This window comes from Mesocricetus auratus, unplaced genomic scaffold, assembly GCF_017639785.1.
Source record: "Mesocricetus auratus isolate SY011 unplaced genomic scaffold, BCM_Maur_2.0 Super-Scaffold_100014, whole genome shotgun sequence".
NCBI lineage: Eukaryota > Metazoa > Chordata > Mammalia > Rodentia > Cricetidae > Mesocricetus > Mesocricetus auratus.
The window spans coordinates 10,231,203-10,256,605 of record NW_024429197.1 but is presented as its reverse complement, the minus strand read 5'-3'; the positions used below and the strand labels follow the sequence as shown (position 1 = coordinate 10,256,605).

At 42.6% G+C, this 25,403-nt stretch overlaps 1 protein-coding gene across 1 annotated transcript in view; it reads left to right on the top strand.

Moving 5' to 3' along the window:
* The first annotated feature begins 1,308 nt into the window (after positions 1-1,308).
* The window catches only part of Wasf2 (WASP family member 2), a 64,266-nt gene continuing 40,171 nt past the window's right edge, over positions 1,309-25,403 (top strand). The window contains exon 1 of the mRNA XM_040756426.1: positions 1,309-1,493. The gene's annotated coding sequence lies outside the window, so the exon portion shown is untranslated. The remainder of the gene's footprint in view (positions 1,494-25,403) is intronic.

Genomic DNA, 25,403 nt, shown 5'->3' with positions numbered 1-25,403 from the left:
TGTGTGTTAGGGTTTATATGTGCTGTGCAGGCCAGAGAATTACCTCAGGGGCTATTCTGGCAACTTCTATTTTGTTTTTTTTGAACCTGGTTCTCTCTCTCTCCTTTTTTTTTTCTGAGACGGGGTTTCTCTGTAGCTTTGGAGTCTGTACTGGAACTCGTTTTGTAGATGAGGCTGGCCTCGAACTCACAGAGATCTGCCTACCAGTACTGAGGTTTAAGGTGTGTGCCACCACAGCCCGGCAGGATCTGACTCTCTAATTGGCCTAGATTGGACAAGCAGGCTAAGCACCTGGGCCTGTGAGCATCTGCCTGTCTCTGCCTCCCTATTGCTGGCATTATAGGTCTGCATTATCGGGTCTGTTACACGTTTTGTTTCAATAAATCTGTGTTCTAGAATTCATGCTTTCAAAGCAGTCCTTTGTTGACAGCTGCGTGGTCGTCTCCCACACTCCCTTTCTAAGAAGTAAGTTCAATGCACTGCAAAGAGTCCAGCAGGCATGACAGTAACAGCGACTACCTCTCTAAGATCCATTCTTCCTTAAGAGGCCTATCCCTGCTATACAGACTTGCTCCAGAACACTACATGAGATGAACTGGATTGTCACATTGTCACCCAGCTGCAGCATCTTGTATTCAGTTAGTCACTGGTCTTGCATCCTCCTATCTCCCACCTAAATGGACTGGAAGCAGACCTGCCTGGGTTTACTGTCCCTATTTTGTAAAACAAAGTGAGAACTAAGAGTCGTTCCAAGTTGCGGAGTGAAGTGACACGTGACAGTGGCCTTTCAGAACAGGCTCCCAATTGCAGGAGTCAAGCTTCAACTGGACGGATACCTGTCCTTTAGGGTGAGCTGAAGCCTATGACTCACACTCCCCACCCAACTTTCGGTCCGGCCTGGGACAAGGCGTGATGGGACATAACTATTTGCAACTCGAGGGGTGTCCACAGAAAGTTCATAGGCTCGGCCCGTTCCTTCCACCAAAAATGGGTTTCTGGACTCTGATAAAAAGAATTCATCTTTCAACACATGGTTGACAAGGTCTTGCACTTTCTTAGCTAACATTTTTCTACTCGAACTTGGGCGTCGATTTGCCATGATATCCACCTTCACTTCATTTGGTTTGCCCTAGCCTCTGTTTACTCCGATTGCGGAAGTCGCTCGGGTGGAGTTCCCGGGACACTACCTTTGAATACGTCTTTTGCGTACTTATTTAATTGGCATTGGGTCCAGACCAATGGGATAGTTGGAAGACCAGGGCGGGTGGGGCAGGGAGCCAATCAGAACGGTTGGCGGGGTGTGGCTGCGTCCCGGGGCGGGGAATCACGTAATGGCGGACTCGGGCCGGCGGAGTGCGGCTAGGGGCGTAGCGCGCTAAGAGGGGCTCCGGCTGTGTGGCAGCCCACGAAGCGGTGGACTGGAGCGCACTACGCGGGGACACGGGCCGGCCGGCCAGCCCTTCATGTCGCTGAGGGCGACCGCTCGGGGTCAGGTGAGCAACAAGTCCTCCCTGGGCGCGTCCGGCTGTGAGGCGCGAGCGCCGGCCGGGCGGCCCCTGCACGGTCCGGGGGGAACCGGTGCGCGCTCTGGCTGCCGCTGCTGCGGTTCGCGTGCTGTCAGTGCTGTGACGACACCTCAGGGGTGGTGATGGCCCAGAGTGCCCTTCGGAGACTTGGAAGGGCCGGCGAAAAGTGTGACGACCTGTGGCCCGGCCACCAGCTCACCGTGCGTTCTTGAGCAAGTCACTTCCGTCTTTGGGCCTCAGTTTACCGTTTGTAAAAAGACTTCGCAGAAGTGTGTGAAACTGTTCAGCAGTTTCCTGGGCTCCTGGACAAGCTCTTCTCCAGGCCAAGCCTCAGTTTCCATATTTGGACCACGAAGCGATTGAAATATCTTTGAGGTCCCTGGCCTGCTAAGCTGGGGAGTGGGTGGGGTACTGTGTGTGTGCGCGTGCGCACGTGTGCACGGAATGGGCTGTAGGGAAAGGAGCCTTGGCTCTCGGGACCACTGGTACCAAAGCGTGGGTGCTGCCCAGATCGTGACGCGGCAGGGCCAGGTTCCTTTGGTCCTTTGAGATGAGGAAGTTTTATACAGTTCTTCATAGATCCAGAGATGATGAGGAAACCCTTGGAGCCTTCGGGGCTACTATTGGCATTTAAGCCAAGCACTAAAGAGGAAAAAAAGCCAAAAAAAAGGGGGGAGTTTATGGTTGACCTACTATGTGCCAAACCTTAGGAATACATTCTTGTTTCGTTTTTCCAGTTGTCCTTGGGAGTTTACAGGTGAGGAAGCTAAGTTTCAGAGAGGTTAAGTAACTTGTTCAGGGCCACACAGGAGTGAGGTGCTTACCAGCGTGAGGGTGTTTCCTCTGGGAAGCACGGGGCAAGGGTAAGTCACTGCTGGTTTCAAAGGGAAGTTTGCTTTGTCAGAAATGGAGGGAGGGCTGTAGCCCAGAGATTTGATTTCACTTCTGCCGTGGGGACAGGCGAGGTCTTGAGCTCAGGGTTATTAAAGCCCATCCACTCTTTTCACTCAGTGACTTAGAAAGGTCCATTTCCTAGTGTTAAATGTCACTTCGAAGTGTGTCAGAACAGCAGAGAATTCAGTTTGAGTCCATGCAGGGGTCCTGCGGAAGAAAGGTCACCAGCTTTTGGTGTACAGACTTCTGGTTCAGGCTGCTACCATCCCAGTGTCTTGTCTCTTCTCTGTAGGAGGAAGAAACTACCCATCTGTTGGTTTAAATTTCTTTGGGTTCCTTAGGGTGAAAGTTTCAATAGCCTGCCTGTGTTTAAGCATAGCATTTCTTTCTTTGTGCTTTCCTTATCTTTTCGGTGAGGGAAGACAGTGGACTTTGGGTAGGAGAGGTAGCTGGGTACCGGAGCCCTTAAGCTTTATAAACCTCGGGAGCCTTGGGTTAATCAAAATAGTAGTTCAGCTGTGGGTATTGTTCTCATCTGTCAATGGTAGGGAGGAAGAGGAAGTTGCCGAGAAAGAGGGCGTTTCTTAGCTGTGCAGCCAATATGTATTTTCTTTGTTTGAAATTCTAAAAGCAGAGAAGCCGCAGCTAAAGGAGGAAGGAAGGAAAGAACTTCTGAATTCTGCTTCCTGTCAAAGAGTTTTGAGAACTGTCCCGGGCCGTGTGGGAGGCACTGCTTGCCCAGGAAGAGGCTATCGAATTGGCTGGACTTTGAGAATGATCTTGTAGATTCTGGAATCTAGAATGAAATAACTTTCAAGTCCTAAATCCTCTCAGATAACTGTTTAAAGAACATTTTAGTGAGTTCTCATTGTTGATTCATTGTTCCCACCATAATTTCCAGTCCATGGCCAAATTTTAACCATGATTTAACTCTGGGCTTTAACATGATCTGACTCTGCTACTAGAAGACGAAGAGCCACCATCACTTGAAAAATATGATGTGTTTGAACATTTGTTTGTATCTGCTATTATTTTCTTTTTAATATTGTTGTTTATTTATTTTCTGTTCTTGAACTAGTTAGTATCTTCCTGCGTCGGACTCTCAAGTGTTGGGATTACAGACATTGGGTACTACCATGTCCCACTTGGTTTTTGGCATTTAAGTTGTTTAATTGTTATTTTTTAATGGCTATGAATAACAATATGGGTATTAGTAATTTGGGTCCTCTGCAAGAGCAACAAGTGCTCTTAACTGCTGAGCAATCTCTTCAGCTCCTTAAGCCCTCTTTTTTTTTAAATTACATGTATGTATGTATGTATGTATGTATGTATGTATGTATATCTGTGTAATTCCAGTTCCAAAGGGTCCAATTCCCATTTCTGATCTCAGGCAGCAGGCATATATGTACATGGTGCATATGCATACATGTAAGCAAAATACTCATACAGTAAACATTGTATAATGGAGTTGATTTCAGGGTTTTAAGTGGAAATTTTTTTCTTTTCTGTGATATTAACCCCCCCTTCCCAAGACAGGCTTTCTCTAGACCAGGCTGGCCTCAAACTCAAAGAGATCCACCTGCTTCTGCCTCCCCAGTGCTGTGACTAAAGGCATGTGCCACCAATGCCCGATTTAACATAAAGCTTTTACGACGGGCGGTGGTGGCACACGCCTTTAATCCCAGCACTCGGGAGGCAGAGGCAGGCGGATCTCTGTGAGTTCGAGGCCGGGCTGGACCGATAGCCTCCAAAACAATACAGAGAAATTTTTGTCTTGTAAAAAAAAAAAAAAAAAAAACCCAAACAAACAAACAAACAAAAAAAAACCATAAAGCTTTTACTTTAGTTAAAATCTAGCTGATGTTCATTTTCTCTTAGGTACCAGAATATATCTTTTAGTACTCTCTCTGTACTAGTTTTAGATGCTAAAATGATCCCCTCCACCTTTTCTTTATTTGTGGTGCTGATGACGGAACTCCAGCATGTCTGCTAAGCAGGTGCGCTTTCCATCACCAGCCCTTTCTGTCACCCCTCTTAGAAATAATAATTTATACGTTCTTTGCTCTCTTTGATTTCTGTAGCTATTGAGAGAAATAGTACCTTTTTCTGTACACCCGAGAGAAAGATGATTTGGGCTAGCAGGATTCTAGAGCTGTTTTTTTTTTCCTTCAAGGTGGTTCTTAGTGTAATATGGGATAATCACAAGAGATGGAATTTGGGTCAATTTTTCCTTTTCTTCTTTTCCTGGTGCTTTCAGACAAAGTCTATTTTCCATAAGCATGTCTAGAACTAGCTATGCAGCTGAGGATGACCTTGAACTCTTGATCCCTGTACCTCCACCTCTCAAGTGCTGAGTCTGGGTTTGTGGTGCTGGGGATTGAACCTAGAATTTGAGTGCATGCTAGGCAAGCACTCTTTCAATTAAACTACATCCTCAGCCATATTGTATGTATCCTTAGGTTTTCTGAGCTACCCCTACTATAGAATGAGGTTCATTCTATAGTATTGGTTGACAATGAAGGATTTCTTCTTTTTATAAGAACCCCCACGATGACATAGATTTTAAGAATCTTGTCCTTCAGAAGACTATGGAACCACTGTGTTTGAAGACTTCAGTTCATTCTATTTGAATGGCTCCATAGTGTCTGATAATAGCACTTTCACTGGGATGTAGGGAGTGTAGAATGGTGGATTGCAGATTGCAAGTTGCAAGTGGAGTAGTGGGATTGGGCCAGGGAATAGGCGTGATTCTCATCTAGACCACCGTTTCGTAAGTGCTGACACTATAGGAAAATAACTGCAAAATAGTGAACTAGCATGCTACATTCTAACATACGCTTGTGATTCTGAGTACATTCTATAAGTCAGTCAGGAGTAGTGGCTGACACTTTTAATCCCAGCACTCTGGAGGCAGAGGGAGGTAGATCTCTGAGTTCAAGGCGAGCCTGGTCTACAGAGTGAGTTCCAGAACAGCTAGAGTGACATAGTGAGAACCTGTCTCAAAACCAAAAAAACAAAAAACAAAAATCAAGTCGGGTAACCATGTCTTATATTTCTTTTGTGTTTGTAATTCCTAAATACCAGAACTTGAAACTGATCATATCAAGATTCTCCATGAAAAATATGCTTGTTAACTGGTATAGGATCTCTGATGTCAATACATAACCAGGTTAAGAATTGTTTATATATCTCTCATTTGTGTGTGTGTGTATTCCTAAATATAAATACAACCTGCTCTGTCTAAATGTTACTTGTCTCTGTAACACACACACACACACACACACACACACGAGGAAAAAAGGAACAAAGCAGGGGTGGTGGGTACTTTGGAGAGTTTGGAGGGAAGAAAGGAAGGGGAAATGATGTAATTATATTATAATCTCAAACAATTATTAAATTCCCCCACAAGCCAGACAAGTTATAAAGCTGCTTTCCCTGTCTGTGCTGCTCTTCATTTCTCCTCCTTCTGCTTCTCCTTCTTTTTCTGAGATGGGGTCCTTGGCTGTCCTGAAACTTGGACATTCAACTGCCTCTGCCTACCAAATGCTGGGATTAAAGGCATGCACCGCCATGCCTGGTTTACTGTATGCTTCTTAAGGACAGAACTTAATGCTGTTCTTTCTAATTTTTTTTTTTATATTTTTGGTTGTGAGCCTAGCCTTTAATGGCTGAGCCATCTCTCCAGCCCCTAATTTTTTTTTTAAATGGAGATTTAACCCAGACTTTGATATGTGTTAGGCAAGTGCCATACTACTAAGCTACATTCTCAGCCTTTTTTTTTTTTCTTTGAAACAGGGTCTTACTCTGAAGCTCTAACTGTCTAAATGCCCTGGAACTCCCTATGTAATCCAGGCAGGCCTCAAACTCACAAGATTCACTTGCTTCTGCCTTCCTCCCAAATGTTGGGATTTAAAGGCATGTGTTACCACATATAGGCTTAATAAATGCTACCAGCGCCTCCATTTTATTCTGTTTTTGTAGTTTTATTTTGAGCTAAGATTTCATTCTGTAACGCAGGCCATTCTTGAATTCTTGGTCCTTCTGCCTGAGCCCCTTAATGTCCTGAACCACTATGTCTGGCTTTTCTAGGTTCTTTTGTGTGGATTCTCTTAATTACATTTCATAGTCAGATTAGAATTTTAAGTAGCCTCCTGTTTGCTACCCATTAGGGTGCCAATAGCATCCCCCCAATGTGAAACCCAGAAATATCTCTAGACATTGTTACATGAACAGAGGAGCCAGTTACCCCAGTCAAAAACCGCTGAGTTAGCAGGGGTAACTCAGTGGAAGGAAGTGAGTTGCAGATGCTCTGAGATGGGTGTTTGGCTTCTGCTCTTTCTTTTTGGGTATAGGTCTGTCTTTGGATGAGAAAAAAAATTGAGGGAAATCAGGAAATGACAACTTTAAAATAGCCACATTATCTTTATTCTGTTCAGATTTTATTTTATCAAGTTAAAATCTATTGGAGCAGTACAGATAACTGAATTATTTATGCAGATCTATGTAAATTCAATTTCTTATCACTGATTAAGACTAGCTGGAGTAAGGAGCTAGTAGACTATTAACTTTCTTGAATGAAAGACTCACAGAAAAGCTTTAGGCCTAAAGATCAACCTGCATTGCTTTTATGAAGAAGTTGCCAGAACCTGTTAAGATTCTTCTAACTGAAGTTTGAGCTTTATGGCTAAGATGAATCTTTGTTGTCCCTGCTTAGATACTTTATAGCTAAAAAAACAGGCCCGCCTGAAGACCCGAGTTCAGCCTCTGGATGAAAATGTTTCATTTCTGTTGCACCAAGGAAATACTTGACAGAAAGTGATTTAGGGGAGAAAGGGTTTAAATATTGCTGACAATTCCAGGTCATAATTCATTGAGACAGGAATCTGAAGCAGCTAATCACATACACAGTCAAGAGCAGAGAGAGCATGAATGCATGCATGCTTCTATTGCTTAGCTCATATCTCTACTTTCTTTGCACAGTGCAGGATGGTAAGCCAGGGAATGTTGCCACCCTCAGTGGGCTGAGTCTTTCCACATTAATAAATGTACTCAAGACAATCCCTCATAGACATGCCTACAGGCCATCCTAATTTAGATAGTCTTTCTTGGAGATTTTCTTCTGAGGTCATTCTACACTGTATTAAAATGACAATTAAAACTAAACATCACAGGAGCCCACATGGTGGGAGATAATGAATTCCTGCAAGTTGTCCTCTAACTTCCACAAACACAAAATAAATACATGTAATTAGCTCTGGCTGTCTGGAACTCTTTCTGTAGATCAGGCTGACCTCAAACTCACAGCTCTGTCTCTCAAGTGCTGTGACTAAAGGTAAATTCCAGGGGAGAGTGCTCTTCCAGAGAACAGGGACCCTAGTTTAATTCTTCAGGTGTCTTTGGGTATTTACACACACACACACACACACACACACACACACACACACACACACACGGGAATAAAAATTAGAAATCTTAATGAAAAAACCTGAAAAATTGAGTAACAACAACAACAAAAATCACACACACACAAACTCTGTGATATTTTAAGTATGTTTATGATTTTGTGTTGGGCTGCTTCCATGCCTACCCTGGACTATACTATAGACAGGACTTATTCTCTACAGTAGTGTGACATTAGCATTACTCGTATCCTTAGTCACCATTAAGGTAAAGTTGAATGAATGTTTTTTTTTCCTGTTTCATTTGAAGTTATGAATGGTACTCTAGAGAATTCAAATGTATAGTCATGAATAGTATCTCAGAATAGTTACCATTTATGCAAATGAAACACACTTCTTAACTTAGAAACCAAACAGAATTGAATTAGAAAAGAGAAGAATAGAAACAAGGATTGTACAGAGGGAATGCTGTTCAGATACAGACGTATCTTAGAACAAATCTGCTTTTCATCATGATTTCTAGATACCTAAAAATAAACAGTTTGAGATTGATGGGCGAGGCTATTAAGCTTTACTTAAGATATTTATTTTTGAGCTCTGGTTTTCCTTCTCTGGTAAAATATAGGAAAATCTGAAGTGTATTCTCTTAGTTGTAAGATTAATTCCAGTCAAATAAAATTAAGTTTCTTATTTTAGGATATAGGTGCTTTTTTTCAGAGAGAGTTATGGTTCATTTTAGTTTCAGTTTGAGTGTATGCACACCTGTTTATTACACACATATATCTCGTATAACTTAAACTAATTTAAACTCAGTAGTTGACACAATTGATAACAAGAACAATTCTTTGCTCTCCAGTATTTAGAATTATTCCCTCTCCCCATGATGCCATTGTTCAGCAAGTATCAAGACCTTTTCTCAAAACAGTTTTTTTTTCTTCTTCTCCCTTATCTTGTGGTACTGGGATTGACCTAGAGCCTCATTCATGCTAGGTAAGAGCTTCACTGCTGAACTATATCCTCAGCTTTTCTTTTTGCTTTTTCATTTTGAGTCAGAGACTCACTGAGTATCCTAGGCTGGTCTTGAATTTACTCTGTAGCCCAGCACTCAGGAACCAGAGGCAGGCGGATCTCTGTGAGTTCGAGACCAGCCTGGTCAGCCTGGTCTACAAGAGCTACTTCCAGGACAGCCTCCACAGCCACAGAGAAAATGTACTCATGAATAGCAAACTTCAGACTGAAATGTCCTGTCCCCCACCAGTTGGCTTAGAACTCACTATGTAGCCGAGTGCTGTTCTGGAGCTTGCTCTGTAGCTCAGGGTCTCCCAACTCAACAGAGATCATCTGCCTCTGCCTCCCTAAGGTTGAGATCAAAGGCTTGCACCACTGCCACCTGGCTACTTTTAGTATTTGAGATAGAGTTTTATGTAGCCCAGCCTGACCTATACTCACAGTATAACAAAAGATATCCTTGAATTCTTGACCCTCTAGCCTCCACCTGCCAAAGTGCTGGGATTGTAAGTGTATGTCATACCCTAAGACTACCCACCTCATTTTTACATCTCTACTACTCAACATTTGCCATTGGTAGGAGGGAGTATTGCTGTGTGATTAAGAATTTAAATTCTGAAGCCAGACATGGTGCATGGTGGTTCACACCTTTAATCCTAGTATACAAACAAGTGGATCTCTGAGTTTGAGGCCAGCCTGATCTTCAGAGTAAGTTCTAAGTCAGCCTGGGCTACAGAGTAAGGATCTATCTTTAAAAAATTAAAAAAAAAAAAGTAAAACAACAGTATAAAGAATATAGATATTGACCCAAGTGTGGTAGGTTATGCCTATCACCATAACACTTAGATGCATGGGTAGGAGGATTGCTATGTGAATCAGGCCAGCCTGGGCTGTAGAATGAGATCTTCAGAGCCCCCCAAAAAGTCCACTTGGATTCATACGTAATTTTCTCTGTCAGTAGCCTTAGGCAAATGACACGACCTCTCTTAGCCTGTTTTCTCATCTCTAAAATACAAAACATATTTCAGAGAAATATTGGGAGGATTAAATGATGCTACTCTTTAGTCCAGTGCTCAGTAACTACTAAGAGTTGCTACCATAAATTAAGGAATGGCATATTTTGCCAGGCACATCATCTGTCTAGTCCAGAATTACACTTTTTTTCCTTTTGTATTTTGTTTTTTCAAGACAGTTTCTCTGTGTAGCCCTGGAACATGATCAGCAGACCAAGCTGACCTTGAACTCAGAGATCCACCTGCTTCTGCCTTCCGAGTACTGGGATCAAAGGCATGGGCCATCATCACCCACCACCACACTTTGCACCCTGGGGTGTTTTTTTTGTTTTTGTTTTTGTTTTGTGATACAAAAAGTATAGTTATCCAGCTGGACTCAATCTAGACGATCCCAGTTTTGCTGGTAACATTCAGAGTGCTGTAATCAGGAATTCACTGACTGTACCTTCTTTCTCCATCAGGCCTGATAAGGGTGTTGATCTTGACTGCTTCACAGTAGTTCCTTTAGAGCCTGTTTGCTCTGGTGCTTGTCGACCTTGACATCCATGTGTTACTCTCTTCTGTCTGTCCTGTAGAAGACTGAGTGGTGGGAGTGGACCTGGTGGTGTAGTTGTCAAGCTCTCTCCTGAGTTTGCTCTTCTGCAGATTTTTGGAGCCACATTGCCTTGGGTGGCTGGAAGTGGGTGATGTCCAGCTCTTTAATGTGGGTGTGCTATTCAGTGCCTTTCAGTAATATCTTCATTGCATTTTCTTTTTGACTTGGCTTTGACTTGGGGGTAGGGGTGGGGGTGGCAGAAGCTTCTTTGCTTTCCTTTGGCACCATTTTGGTGAGAAGGAAGATGTCTGCTTAAAGCTTACTCTAGGATTTGTAGGGAAGGTATGAAAATGCCAATTTCAAAAATTAAGGCTTTGTTGCCTAAAATTCATAATTTCTCTAGGAATTTTTTCTGGAAGTGTTACCTATGAATTTGTGCCACCTTTGAGTTGTATTTTTATTAATTCTACATTCCCTACTTCACCAGTGAGTTTGATTATTTTAAATTCTGAATTAGGAAGTAAACTGATACTTTTTATTGGGTCTAGTAAAAACAATTGCAACTAAATATTGAAACATTATATTAGAATTTATATTCTCATAGCAGTCCTTCAGATTATTATAGATAAGGGTAAAAAGCCAGGCTTTTAGTTGGGCGTGGTGACTCATATCTTTAGTCCTAGCACTTGAGGCCAGCCTAGTCTACATAGTGAGTTCTAAGCCAGGCAAAACTAAGTAAAAAGACTGTGTCTCCAAAACAGGGTGGGGGGCAGGCACTTGGGGGATGGAGACAGAATCGTGAGACCAGGAGTTCTAGGCTATCCTTGGCTACATAGTGAGTTCAAGGCTAGTAGTTTTGACTGCATGGATGGCATTCCTGCTTCGCACACATAGAAAGAAAGAGGGAGAAAGAGAAGGAAAGAAGAGGGTTTTTTTGTTGTTTTTTTACGAGACAGGGTTTCTCTGTTTTGGAGGCTGTTGGTCCAGCCTGGCCTGGAACTCACAGAGATCCGCCTGCCTCCCGAGTGCTGGGATTAAAGGTGTGCGCCACCAACACTCGGCCCGGAAAGAAGAGTTTTTAAAAAATGTTTGCCTTATAATTATATGGCTAAGCCTACTAAGAACAGAATTTGGAAAGTCTGCATTACCAAGCGTGGCGGTACATTCTTTTTTGCTTGTTTGTTTGTTTGTTTGTTTGTTTTTTTGTTTTTGAGCCTGTCCTGGAACTTGCTCTGTAGGCCAGGCTGGCCTCAAACTCACAGAGACCAGCCTGCCTCTGCCTCCCAAGTGCTGGGATTAAAGGCGTGCGCCACCAACACCAGGCTTGGTGGTACATTCTTGTATCCTGCTTATTCTCGCACTCAGAAGCCTGAAGCCACAGGATTGTAGATGCAAGGAAAGACTGGGCTACATAGTGAGACCTTGCCTCAAAAACCTGTTGGGTCTGGGTTTAAATAGCAATGGTAACAAAGTAAAAACATTGTTTCTTGACTTCTGTTTTGTAACTTTTAGGATTTGATATTGAGGTGGGCAGTGTTGGTGCTCTTGGGATGCCATAGCAGGATCCTGAGAGTATCTGGGTTTGAGGCTAGCCTTGATTACAGAGAGAGTTCCAGGACAGCCAAGACTACACAGAAGAAACCCTCTCTCAAAAAACCAAATTAAAAAAAAAATCTATAAATGACTGAATCTACTGTTTGGAATCTACAGTACCAGAGAGAAATATGAAAGTCCAAGGTTGGATGTGTCTGAAATTGTGGGAAATAGCCTCCATGTAGATAAAAATAAGGTAATGTAGTAATGGGAAAATAGTCTAAATTATAATTATCAGAAGATGAGCTCTAAAGCTAGCTGTTGAACACAGGAAGGAGTTTCAGAGTCCCCAGTCTCTACCCTGAATGCAGCTATGAAAAGCCAGCGAAATGCTGGGTGTTATTATGGAAGCCTAGGAAACACAGGACTCATTATTCTTCCTGTACAAACCACAGTGTGTCTGTACCTAGAATAGAATGTGCAGTTGTGGTCGCCACACAGAAAAGGTAAAATAGAAACAGTCTAGAAGGATAACTGAAAAGAATAAAGGACAGAGCACTTCTGTAGAAAGACAGATTAAAAAAATACAGACACATCTGCAAGCAACTTTAATGTGAAGTAAAGTGATAAAATGGAAGATATTTCTATATAAAATGGTTTGTTTTTATTTTGTATGCATTGGTGTTTTGTTTGCATGTATGTCTATGTGTGGGTGTCAGATTCCCCAGAACTTGGGTCCTTTGGAAGAGTAGCCAGTGCTCCTTAACCCCCTCATATTTTTCTTTCAAGACATGGTTTCTCCATGTAGCTAGCATTGGCTGTCCTAGAACTTGCTCTATAGACCAGGCTGGCCTCAAACTCAATAGAGATCTGCCTGCCTTTGCCTCCCAAGAGTTCTGGGATTAAAGGCATGTGCTGCCATGCTTGCTCCTCCAAGGTCAAGGACTGAGTGTAGGGCCTAACATTTGACTTTCTTTTTTCCCCCTCTTTATTTATTTGTTTAATTTTTTTTATCTGCATTGACATCTTTGCCTGCATGCATGTCTGTGCAAGGGTGCCAGATCACAGACAGTTGTGAGCTACCATTGGGTGCTGGGAATTGAACCCTGGTCTTCTGGAAGAGCAGCTGGTGCTCTTAACCACTGGGCCATCTCTCCAGTCCTAGCCCCCCCTTTTTTTTTTTTTTTTTGGTTTTTCAGAACAAGCTTTCTCTATGGCTTTGGAGGCTGTCCTGGAAGTAGCTCTTGTAGATCAGTCTAGTCTTGAGCTCACAAAGACCACCTGCCTCTGCCTCCCAAGTTCTGGGATTAAAGGTGTACACCACTAAAGCCAGGCCCCATCCCTTTTTTAAAGGATTTATTCATGTGTATGTAGTGTATGTATGTGTGCCTGTCTATGTGTTCTGTATGTGTTCAGGTGCTGAGGAGGCCAGAGGAGGGTGTTGGATACATACACTGGAACTGGAGTTAGGAGAGGTTGTGAGCTGCCTTCTGTCAGTGCTGGGAACCAAATCCTGGTCCTCTAGAAGAGTAATATATTTTCTTAACCCTTGAGCAATGTCTCTAGTCCCTAATTTTTTGTTTCTGAGTTTCCCTACTAGCCTGGCACTTGCTGTGTAGACCAAGCTGGCCTCAGACTTGTAGTGATCCTCTTACGTCTGCCTTCCAAGTGTGAGAATTACAGACACATACCAGCACTCCTAGCTTAGGGGTGTGTGTGTGTGTGTGTGTGTGTTGGGGGATATCGAAATAGGGTCTCATGTAGCCCAGGTTGGTCTTGAACTTGAAGCCAGTTTTGAATTCTTTTTGTTGTTGTTGTTTTATTTTGTTTTTTTCGAGACAGGGTTTCTCTGTATTGTTTTGGAGGCTGTCCTGGAGCTTGCTCCATAGTCCAAGCTGGCCTCAAACTCACAGAGATCCACCTGCCTTTGTCTCTTGAGTGCTAGGATTAAAGGTGTGCTCCACTAACGCCTGGCCTAGCCTTGAATTCTTGGTCATCCTGCTCCTACCCCCCAAACTCCGGATTATAAATTTGTAAACTCAGGTCTGGCTTTAAGTAATAGTATGTATGTGATATATGCATGTCTGTATACCTTCAGATGTATGTGGAGGCCAGAAGTTGATGTCAAAATGTCTTCTCTGTCATCTCAAACCCCCTCCCTCCCAGATAGGGTTTCTCTGTGTAGCCCTAGCTGTCCTGAAATTAGCTTTGTAGACCAGGCTGGTCCTGAACTCACAGAGTTCTGTCTTTAGATTGCTGGATCAAAGGTGTGCACCATTACCACCTGGCTTTACCTCGAATTTTGAGATAGGGCTCTGGTTATAGATATCTTCTCCCACATCCAGCATTTTATGTGGGCACTGGGGATTTGAACTCAGGTCCTCATGCTTGCACAGTAAGCACTTTACTCACTAAGCCATCTCTTCATCCCCCCTCTTTCTTTTAAATGTTAATGTAATAGGTCAGTCTCAATACCTTGGGTACCATTTGTTTACATTGTTTTGTTTTTGTTTTTCAAGACAGGGCTTCTCTTTGGCTTTGGAGGCTGTCCTGGAACTAGGAACTTGTAGACCAGGCTGGTCTTGAACTCACAGAGATCCACCGCCTTTGCCTCCCCAGTGCTGGGATCAAAGGCGTGTGCTACCAATGCCCAGCTGTTTATACATCTTTAGAAAAGGCACTATATCAAAACTCATTTCTATCAGATGGAAGCAGATGCAGAGTTCCACAACTAACCATTGGACAGAGCTTCCAGAGTATAGTTGAAGTGAGGGAGGAGCATAAAATGAACAAAGGAGTCAAGACCACGGGGTAAACCCACAGAATCAGCTGACCGGAACTAGTGAGAGGTCACTAACTCTGGACTGACAACTGGAGTACCTGCATAGGACAAACTAGGCCCCCTGAATACAGGTGGCAATGGTGTGGCTTGAGCAGTATAAGAGGCCACTGGCAGTGGAACCAAGACCTATCTTTAATGCACAAACTGACTTTGTGGAGCCCATTCTCTATGGAGACACACTCTGATCAGCCTAGGCATGGGGGAGGGCCTTGGTCCTGCCTCAATGAGGTGATGGGACAGACTTAGTTGACCTCCTAGGGGAGGCCTTACCCTCTCTTAGGAGTGGGGTGGGGAGAAGGAGGAGAGGAGGGAGCCCTGGGGAACTGGAATTGGATGCAATAAATAGATAAACAAACAAACAAAAAACACCAAAAAATCCTCTCATTTTCAATTTTTTTTTTTTTTTAACGAGACAGGGTGTCTCTGTACTGTTTTGGAGGCTGTCGGTCCAGCCCGGCCTCGAACTCACAGAGATCCGCCTGCCTTCATTTTCTATTTTCTGATAAAAAACAATCTATTTGCTGTTTTCAGTATATTAGAGTTTGATTCTTAGTACAGCAACAACAAAAATAAAAAAATCTTCCCAAATAAAACCAAAACAAAGCTTCCCTTACTTTGCTGAGGTATGGCTCTGTAGTAATAGAATGCTTGCCTGGCATGCCTAACACCATGAGTTACATCTGCTGAAACTAAAAAACAAACAACCATCCCATTTCTCTGTCTCAGTATCTCAGTGTACATTGATTGATTGATTGATGCTTGTGACAGAATGCATGTGGAGGTTAGGATAACTCTTGAGAATTGTTTCTCTGCCATGTGGGTTCCATGTCTTGGACCAATGAGTAGCTCCTCAAGTTGATTACTGGTTCTTTTAGAAATAATTGTAGTAGTCTGTGGTAGTATTCATTGCTTTCTACATGATACAATGTTCCAAATATATCTTGCACATTTCCTACCATTTCCCTAAAAATCTCTGGATTCTTTAGTGTGTTATTCCTTTAGTGTATATTATCTATAGAGAACATGCATCTGTGTTTTGTCAGTAAGGCAGCTGAAGGCCAGTTAAATTCAGTGGCTTAATTAAGATCACACAGATTTGGTGCCGTGTTATACGTTGTAAGCCTGGACCTCTGTCTGCTTTTAGTTCTAGGCCTTTGCCATTTTCCCTCCATTCTTGTACCTACTCTCTGCCTCCTGAGTGCTGGGATTAAAGGTGTGGGCCACTAATGCCTGGCACAACTTTTCTTGTTGTTGTTGTTGTTGTTTTTTTAATCAACAAGTTGCTTTTAAAACCTTACACTTGCCAAGTGTGATGCATTCAGGAGGCAAAGGCAGGCAGATCTCTAGGTCCCAGGCCAACCTGATCTACATAGAGAGACCCTGTCTCAAACAAACAAAATAAAAACAAACAAACAAACAAACAAAAAACCAAGGGTGCTGGTAAGATGGCTCAGAAGTTAAGGGTACTGACTGCTTTTCCAGAGGACCTGAGTTGAATTCCCAGCACCTACATGGAAGCTCCTAACTGTTTATAACTCCAGTTCCCAGGGTTCCTACTCTTGGCTTCTGCATCAGGCACACACATGATGCCTAGACAGGCATACAGGCAAACACCCATACACATAAAAGTTAAAAAAAAATAAGCAAAGGCTTCATCTTAGCCTACCATGAACTCCTAATACATATTTATTGAATTAATGCATTGACCTGTACCCCTCAGCTGCCAGATAATAGGTGTGCAACACCATGTCCAGTAGCGTTTGGTTTTATAAGCAGATGTCCTGTTGAGCTACCAAGAAAGGGTTAAATTATATTTACTGTCCTCTGTTTAAGAGACAGCAGAGCTCAGTCGGAGGAATGTTTGACCATCATGCATCAAATCTTGTCAGCACTGCATACAACTGGGTGGCGTGGTGGTGCACATTGTCCTTCATCTTGTGCTCGGATGTCTCAACCAGCAAACCAAAGTGGGTATATGCACTATACTTAATAGATATATTCACTCAAAATAACTTCAGAAAGTATAGTATCTAAAAAGTTATCCTGTTATCTGACAGTTTTTCTTTGTGCAGTCTGTCCTTCTCTAAAAACAGTTAATACTTGCACTCAATGCTATGTCTGAATTTTTTTTTTTTTTTCCGGAGACAGGGTTTCCCTGTATTGTTTTGGAGGCTGTCTTGGAACTCGCTCTGTAGACCAGGCTGGCCTCGAACTCACAGAGATCCGCCTGCCTCTGCCTCTCGAGTGCTGGGATTAAAGGCCTGCGCCACCAACGCCTGGCTTTGAATTTTCTGTTTTATTTACTTTTCAATCTTTCCCAGAAATCTCACAAGATAGATGTTATTAATTCTCATTTTACAGATAGGAAAGGTGATTCACAACGAGGTTAAAACCTGCCCAAGAGCAGGTGGTGATACACGCCTGTAGTCCTATCACGGAGAGCCTGAAGCAGAAGGATTTTTACAAATTCAAGACCTGCCTAGTTAGAGAAAAGGGTATATGTCAACCTATTATCAAATGGTTGAAAGCAATCAATAAAATTGTGTGTGTGTGTGTGTGTGTGTGTGTGTGTGTGTGTGTGTGTAGAAAGCAAGAGTAACTTGGTATTAATTAGTGAACGTAGGGAAGGATGCTTGGGAGTTCTTTCTTTGGAACTTTTCTCCATATTTGGATTACATTAAAATGAGAGGCCAGCGGTGGTGGCACATGCCTTTGATCCCAGCACTTGAGAGGCAGAGGCAGGCAGATCTCTGTGAGTTCGAGACCAGCCTGGTCTACAAGAGCAAGTTCCAGGACAGCCTCCAAAGCCACAGAAAAACCCTGTCTCAGAAAACCAAGAAAAAAGAAAAAAATTTAAAATTATTTTTATGTTTATGGGCATCTTGCTTACATGCATGTTTGTGCACCAGTAGGTATACCTGGTGCCTTCAGAGGTCAGAAGAGTGCTTGGGATCCCCAGGAAGTGGAGTTACGTACGGATGATTGTTCACTATTATGTAGGTGCTGGGAATTGAACCCAAGTCCTTTGGAAGAGCAACAAATGCCCTTAGCTGCTTAGCTTTCTCCAGCCGGTAGCTCACTTTTAAGAGCAAGAGAGAAGGGGGCTGGAAAGATGGCTCACCTGTATGCACTGGTTGCTCTAGCAGAGGATCTGGTTTTGTTTCCCAGTACCACATGTTGGTTCACAACCTTCTATAAAATGTCTTCTTCTGACCTCCTTAGGTCACAGATACACACATGGCATACATGTATACATACATGTAAAACACTCATACACATGCTGTCTGTCTGTCTGTCTATCATCTATCTATCTATCTATCTATCTATCTATCTATCTATCTATCTATCTATCTATCTATCTATCTGGTTTTTCAAGACTGGGTTTCTCTGCATAGCCCTGACTGTCCTGGAACTCACTCTGTAGACCAGGCTGGCCTGGTCTACAGAGTGAGTTTAAAAAAACACAATTTTTTTTAAAGCAAGAGAGAAGACTATTGGTAATCCTACTGGAACCATTGATACGAACCAAGATGAATGAGTAACCTAAGAGGATACCTGTTGCACCTGGCACATGCCTTTAATCCCAGCACTCAAGAGGCAGAGGTAGGTGGATCTCTGTGAGTTCGAGGCCAAGCTGGTCTACAGAGTGAGTTCCAGGACAGCCTCCAAAACAATACAGAGAAGCCCTGTCTCGAAAAACCAAAAAAAAAAAAAAAAAGAGGATACCTGTTGGCAAAGTTCAGTTTTAAAGTATTTGACAAGACATGGTAATTTTTAATTATAATTGAATTTTGTTTGCCATAGATTCTTACTAATATAGTACAGATGCTTTTGTTTTTCTCCTGCCAATAGAAGTCAGGCCTTTACCTGATACATTTCATATTTTCTTTTCTTGATTTTGTTAATTCATTTGCTGCCTACCAGACCACTTGGGAAATATTCTTTGTCAAACTCTATTTCCTCCAAGTCTGAAAAATACCAGCAGGAATTTTTGTAACACTTGTCCTGTTTTTTAAAATATTGGCATTTAAAACCATAAATCCCCAAACATCTTTATTAACATGATTTCTACAAAGAATGGAGTGGGGGAAGCCATCTGTATTACTAGATTGTTAGAGAATAGTACTATTGTCAACTTTCATAGATATTTGGAAATAGCCTTATTGTATGGTCTTGAGGCTGTGTTAATGTTTGTTAAAAAGGATTATGCCAGTCTGGAATCCCTGGTATGTGTGCTGTCTCATTGATCTCTCAGCCTAGTAGTGTCCATTGCCATTCTTCTAATCGTAGTTATTTTTAATAGTACTCTGATAAGGTTGAATACAATTAGATGTTGACCGTCACGCAGAGAGGATTAACATTTATGGTCAATAACTAAACAAGCTTTCAACATTACTCCAGTATAAAGTATGCTGAATTAAAAAACACTGTTTCAGGTGTATGAGTGTTTTCCTACATGTATGTATGTACAAGAGGATATCTGATTCCCTCAAACTGGAGTTACAGATGCCACATGGGTGCTCAGAACTGAACCCGGGTCCTCTGCAAGGGAAATAAATACGTACTGTTAATTCCTGAGTCATCTGTCCACCCTCAGTTTTTGTTTTTTAATGAAAAGGTCTCCACGGGTATTGGTGGCGTACACCTTTAATCCCAGCACTCGGGAGGCAGAGGCAGGCGGATCTCTGTGAGTTAGAGGTCAGCCTGGTCTGCAGAGTGAGTTCCAGGACAGTCTCCAAAACAATACAGAGAAACCCTGTCTCAAAAAACCAAAAAGAAAAAAAGAAAAAGTCTCATTACTCAGAGACCTGCTGGCCTGGAACTCTATATGTAGAAGAGGCTTGGCCTTGAACTCACAGAAATCTGCCTACCATTGCCTCCTGAATTGGGATTAAATCCTTGTGTCACCATGATTGGTTTTGGTATTTTGAGCCAGGGTCTAGGCTGGCTTCTAAGTCCTTGAGCTCTTCTGCCTCCTTTATATGAAGCACATATACACCTAATAATTGTGAGTGTTCTTTGTCTCAATTCTTTAATGTCCTGACCCATCACAGATAAACATTTCCAAGTTTGCCCTTTTGTTGGATTTCAGTAGGGCTTAGATTTGGTCGTGTGGTTTTCCCATATGGTGGAGAGACACCAGTTTTCTGGCTGATTTTTTTGGGAGGCAGCTGCTGCCACATTGTTGCAATTCATGACTTTCCAGGTTTTCAGAGGTGCTTGCATTTTTGGAAAAATTAAGAAGTCATTTATTGAAAAGGAATTGGGAATTACTAAGAAGGTACAGATTAAAAACATTGTAATACTGGTCAATCACTGGCAAAAAATAAAATAAAAAATTCTTACCAAAAAAGTGGGCATGGTGGCATATCCCTGTAATTTCAACACTCAGGCAGTAGAAGCAGGATGACTAAAAATTCAAGACCATCCTCTGCTATATGGTGAATTTAAGGCCAACTTTGACTATTTGTGATCCTGTCTACCGCAAGGAATTCTTTTTTTTTTTTTTTGGTTTTTACGAGACAGGGTTTCTCTGTTTATTTTCTGTGTGTTTATGAGTGTGGGCATGAGCATGCCACAGTGTGGTTTGGAGGTCTGAGGATAACTCATAGGAGTAGGTTTTCTTTTTCTATTATATGGGTCCTGGAGATTGAATGCAGTTTGTCAGGCTAGGAAACAGGTGTCTTTACTTACTGAGCCATCTTGCCAACCTTGCTTTAAAGAATTCTTATATTAGCCGAGTGGGGGCAGGTGGATCTCTGTGAGTTCGAGGCCAGTCTGGTCTACAGAGTGAGTTCCAGGACAGCAAGGACTGTTAGAGAAACTCTGTCTCCAAAAAAAAAAAAAAAAATTCTTATATTATGCAAGTGTACTAGGACATATTTACAAAAGTATTCATAGCAGCAAACTCTATTGGCAATAAACTAAGAAAAATAATAAAGATTGGGGAAAAAACCTGTGCATTATTTTGAGGTTGGATAAGTAAGTCATAGTATGTTCATAAAATGGGATACTATATATCAGTAGAAACAAATAAATTATAAATTATAGCAGTGTTATCTCAAGAAAAATGGCAGAATGAAAAAGTTACTAAGAATGTATTCATTTAGGATTAGGGATGTGACTCACCATGCAGGAACAACTACTACACAAACTGAGTATCATAGTACATACCTGAAATCCCTGCACTCAGGAGAGAGAGGCAAGATCAAAAGTTTAAGGTCATCCTTGACTGCTTAGAGAGTTAGAGGCCATTATGGGCTACATGTGACCCTGTCGAAAAGAAAAGAAAAAAGGAACACACACACACACACACACACACACACACACACACACACACACACACACACACACATTAAAATTAGAGATACTTGAAATTCAGGAATGTAAAATAAGTAATGTTTAGAAATAGAAATATGATAAAGCCTTAAAGAAAAACAAGGAAATGGTGAAGTTATTTCAGGATAATTGTTATTCTAGAGTAAAAAGAGAAAGATTTGGAAGAGGCATGCAGGGATAGAAGCACTATTTACTATATATCATGGTTCTTTATACCTTGTGTATATATGTAATCATTTTCTAGGATTATTTTTAATTATGTATGTGAGTATCTGTGGGAGAATGTGCACATGGCTGGAGCTGCCTGTGTAGGCCGAGGCATTGGAGCCCTCTGGAGCTGGAGTTACAGGTACTTGTGAACTGTCTGATGTGGGTGCTAGGAACTCAGCTTGAGTCCTCCGTAAGAGCAGTGTGCCCTTTTAATCACAGTGTGTGTGTGTGTGTGTGTGTGTGTGTGTGTGTGTGTGTGTGTGTCTGTCTGTCTGTCTGTCTGTCTGTCTGTCTGTCTGTCTGTCTCTCCTAACAGGGAAGATACCATGATCAGGAAGGTAGTTTCCTAGGGAAAGGCGTGCATGCGCATGTGCAGCATGGTATGCAGAGGTCAGAGGACAGCTTGAGGAGTCATTTCTCTCCTTCCACTATGGACTGAACTCAGGTCATCATGTTGGCAATTTAGTGCATTTTACCCACTGAGATGGAGACATCTCACTGTCCCCTGTCGCTTTTTGTTTTGGCTGTTGTTTTTGAGACAGGGTTTCATTGTATAACTCTGGCTGGCATGAAATTATAGATCAGGTTGCCTTAAATTCAAAGAGATCTGCCTACCTTTGCCTTCTGAGTGCTGGGATTATTAAGTACATGCCATCAGGCCCATCTTTTCCCTCCCTCCCTCCCTCCCTCCCTCCCTCCCTCCCTCCCTCCCTCCCTCCCTCCCTCTCTCTCTCTCTCTCTCTCTCTCTCTCTCTCTCCTTCCTTCCTTCCTTCCTTTGTTTATTTTGTTTTTCGAGATAGGGTCTCTCTGTATATCCCTGGCTGCTCTGGAACTCTGAAGACTAGACTGGTCTAGAACTCAGACATCCTCCTGCCTCTGCCTCCAAAGCATTGGGATTAAAGGTGTGTGCCACTATGATGGTTCCTGGCCCTTTTAAAAAGTTTATATTGGGCTGGAGAGATGGCTCAGAGCACTGACTGTTCTTCCAGAGATCCTGAGTTCAATTCCCAGCAACCACATGGTGGCTCACAACCACCTTGAATGAAATCTGGTGCCCTCTGCTGGCATGCAGGCAGAAGATTGTATACATAATAAATAAATTTTTTAAAAAGTTTATATCAATAAATGCCAGGCAGTGTTGGTGCACACCTTTAATCCCAGCACTCGGGAGGCAGAGGCAGGGCCAGGCAGTTCTCTGTGAGTCTGAGGCCAGCCTAGTCTACATTACAGAGTGAGTTCCAGAACAGCCAAGGACAGCTAAGGCTACACAAAAAAACCCTATCTCGAAATAAGAAAGAGAGAGCCATGACATTTGACCATAGTCAATATTCTCCCTGGTACTGCTTTTGTGCATAAGTAGGTTTTTCAGAATATAAAAATTGATGCCTAGGGCAGGTGATGTAGTTCAGCTGGTAGAGTGCTTGGCTAAGTTACATAAACAACTGGGTTTGAGTCCTAACACTGAGAAAAAATGGGCATAGAGGCGCTGGCCTGCAAATCAGTATGTGGCTAATCAAGAGGCTAAGAAATTCAGGTCCTCTTCCACTATGCTGCTATGCTGAGAGTTTGAGGCTAGCCTGGCAGTGTGAGAACATATCTCAAGAAACAAACAAACAAACCCTAAAAAGAAAAAAAAACAAACAAAAAACCCACCTAAACATTACTACTGAGGGCAGTGTGATTTAAATGTTAAAGGAAGACGCTTCATGTGGCAGAAGCGACGTCTACTAACTGGAGCACTTCCGTCATCTTACGCTGCAGTTTTCCTGTCAGTTAATTAGAAGTGCTTCCGCCTCAGTCTTTCACCCCTCCATGTAGTACATCCTCCACACTGCTGCCAAAGAGCTTTCTAAATGCAAATCTGATCATGTCACTCCCTGCCCTCAATTTTAAATAGCTCCCAGTAGCCTTCAGCATACTCTAAGTGCTATAGCCTTGCATGGAAGGCCCTCAAGTCTCGTTTCTGTCTGCCTTATTAGGCTCATCACTCATTACTTCCTGTTCTTCAGCCCCACCAAGCTGTTTGCTGTTCCCAGAGTGTTGCTTCTGCACTTGGTGCGCTGTCCACCTGAAACTCTCATAGCTAAACTTACATACCAATAATCTCCATTCTAGAGGTTGAGGTGGAAGGTTCAGGAATTTGAGGTTTATGCTGAGTTTGGTGGCACACACCTTTAATCCCAGCATTTGAGGCAGAGGCAGGTGATCTCTGAGTTTGAGGGCAGCTTAGTCTACATATTGAGTTTGAGGACAGGCAGAGCTACATAACAGTCCCTGTCTCAAAAAACAGATAAACAAGAGCAGAAGAGAGAATATGAATATGAAGAGTATGAAACTTGAACCAGGGCGGGCGTTGGTGGCTCACACCTTTAATCCCAGCACTTGGGAGGCAGAGACAGGCGGATCTCTGTGAGTTTGAGGCCAGCCTGGTCTATAGAGTGAGTTCCAGGACAGGCTCCAAAACAATACAGAGAAACCCTGTCTCAGAAAACCAAAAGAAAAAAAGAAAAAAAAAAAAAAAAAGAAAGAAAGAAAAGAAAAAAATTGAACCAGGCATGGTAGCATGAGTTTGTAATTGTAGCACTTAAGGCAGAATCAGGTAGCTCTCTAGTGTATATAGTGAGTCCAGGCCAATTGGATACGCAGTGTGACTTTGTATGCTGGAAGCTGCTGCTTTTGATCCCTAGCACCACAAAATGGAAGCTGTCAACCTGGATTTGGAGGTAGAAAGATTAAGAGTTCAAGACCATCCGTGGCAACATAACAAATTCTAGGTCAGCCCTGGGTTACAGGAGGTTCTTTCCCAACAACCTAAATCCCCACAAACCACTGAAGCAGATGCTGGGTGTGGTAGCAGCCTTTAATCCCAGCACACAGGAGGCAGAGGCAGATGGATCTCTGAGTTCCAGTACAACTAGAGCCACATAGTGAGACTCTGTCGGAAAAAAAAGAGAGGGATGGAGGAAGAGGGAGAGGAGAGAAAGAGAGACCTTGTCTAAAAAACAAAAACTAAAACAGGCTATCCTTTGGGTTGTGAAGATTGTGTTATAGAAGCAGATGTCCAGACATCCACATCCTGATCTTTGTGGGAGCCTCATTCATTTGCTCCTGAATTCCTGCAGTCTCTTGCTTCCTAATATGGTCACAGGTACTAAGACTAAGGGTTATCAGGAGAGCAGGTAAGAAAGTCCGTGATTGTAACCCAGTGTGATGGTCTGATTAGGACAAGAATAGTGAAATTAGAGAACCAAGGTAGACCTAAGCCTGATGACACAAGCCTATAATTGTACTTACTCTGAAAGCTGAGGTCAGAAGATTGATAGATGGAATTCAGACTAGCCTGGGCAACTTAGCAAGACCTATCTTAAAAGAGAAAAAAAAAAGGCAGAGAGTATAGCTCAGGGGTAGAGTACTTGCTATGTGCTCACAAGGCCCTAGGTTGACTCTCTAGTTCTTAGAAAAAGAGAGGCCCAGAAGGGCAAGAGAGGAAGAGGACATCAGTGTCTTTGGCAAGACCTGTGGAGATGGTTCACTTGTGTTCCATCTCAGAAGACCCTAGGCGTTGGTGGGAATCATGAGGGAGGTAGTCAGACTTAAGCATAATTGTGGAGAATACGGTGCAATGAATAGGCAGGGGGGAGGGTCTGTTTGAGGCAGGAGCAAGACATGAGGCCTGAGCCATGTGGAGCAGCTGTGTTGTGAGTGATTTTTTTTTCTTTCCCAGATAAAGCTGGTATTATTAATAAGTTCATTCATCCTGTGGTAGATCTCACTATATAGCCCAGGCTGCCTAGAACTTGCTGAGTAGATCAGGCTAGCCTTGCACTTGCAAGTGCTGCAATAAAAGGCATAAGTCATTTCAGCTAGCCTACTATTGTCTCTTTAGTAACTGAGTTTTATGATGTTTATTGCTTTGATTTGCTCATTTTATAATTAATATAGTTGGAGCACTCTTTAGGTGATTCCCTCTGAGGACTGTGTCAGATCCTACTTTCAGGCATTGTAGAATGGATGATGCATAGATTTTAGGGCTTGGAAAGACTTAAATGACCTTCAAAGGCTAGTGTCAGGCCCCCATGTCAGTGTCACAGCAACTCATGCAT